The sequence below is a fragment of the Olea europaea genome, unplaced genomic scaffold (genome assembly GCF_002742605.1).
Source record: "Olea europaea var. sylvestris unplaced genomic scaffold, O_europaea_v1 scaffold2237, whole genome shotgun sequence".
NCBI classification, from domain to species: domain Eukaryota; kingdom Viridiplantae; phylum Streptophyta; class Magnoliopsida; order Lamiales; family Oleaceae; genus Olea; species Olea europaea.
The window spans coordinates 109,087-110,593 of record NW_019240409.1 but is presented as its reverse complement, the minus strand read 5'-3'; positions in this window follow the sequence as shown (position 1 = coordinate 110,593).

The following is a 1,507-nucleotide window of genomic DNA, read 5'->3' as shown; positions in this document are numbered from 1 at the left end:
TCTCCTTGCTTTTCACTTTTTCTTTGGAACCACCACACAAATCTCAAACAGAATTTCTTCTTCCCTCTCATTCCCACTCATTTTCAAACCTTCCACTGTAAACCCAACAAAAAATCTATGAAAATCAATAAAATAAGCTTCAACGCCACTGAAATACCGGCACTCTACTGAGGAAACATCCTCTGTGCCATGCCACCCTCCTGGAATACAACTGGGCAATTTCTTTTCAGATGTCCTTCTTGGCCACAGCGATAGCAAACACCAACTCTCTTGAATTTTAAACACTCCCAAACACCAACTCTCTTGAATTTTAAACACTCTCCAGGATGAGATCTTTCACATAATTGGCATGAAGAAAATCTGGCACTAGTAGAACTCTCTCCCTGTCTCGAATTAAATGATCGTTGGGAAAACTCTTGAGTATAATTACGACTAGCCAATGACTGCTGTACAGTACTGGGACTGAATCTAGGACCCTGACTTCCTCAAAATCGAGATTTGAATTGACCTGAAATGAACACACCAGGTCGAAATTCTCTACTGTCCCTCCGTAGTGGTCTATAGCTAGAAGCACTTGCCATTGTATGACTACCGCTTGCTATGAACATTGTTTGTTCTCTACCACTTAGCCTATCAAAAATGCTCTTTTCTACTCTCAAAGCTGATTCCACTAATTTACCAAATTCATTCCAACCTACAACTGTTACTACTGACCTGATTTCTTCCCTTAACCCATTTTCAAATCTTCTGCATTTATTAATTTCGTTACTTACTAGAATTTGGGCATACTTTGAAAGTTCAATAAATTTCACCTGATATTCAGTAATAGTCATCTAGCCTTGTACTAGTTTCAGAAATTCCTTCTGCTTTACATCTTTATAGGACCCAGGATAATAAGCATCGTAAAAGATACAACGAAAATCTATCCAAGTAATGATGGAAGGGTCTAGATATGTGCTCCGTACCGACTGCCACCCATCATATGCACCCTCCTCTAATAAGAAGGTGGCAGGATACAACTTCCGATCGTCTGAGCAACCTATAACGTCAAATATCATCTCTATCTTGGTCATCCATGCTTGTCCAACTGTAGGATTGGCTGTGTTAGTGAACACTTTGTCCCCTAACTTTGTAGCCCTCTCAATACTGAAATCTCTATCAGTATTACGCATAGCAGATGCAACGGCAATAGCAATTCTTTCAACAGCAATAGGATCAGCTCCAATCACATTTCCCTGTCCTCATTGTTTAGGAGGCTGGTGAATTGATTCATCTACTCTCTCGGGCTCCCTCAGTTTATCTCTATCAAGAGCAATGTGAGATTGGGGCAACATATCTTAGAGCCTTCGAGTTTTGCCATCACGAGGCATGACTCACCTACAGTTATGCATGATATGCTAAACATCAGAATGTATGCATGTACAATGCAAACCCATGAACTCTAATGCATGCTCTGATACCAAACTGACACACCCCGCCTCGTATAACAGTACTAGATCCGGACGTG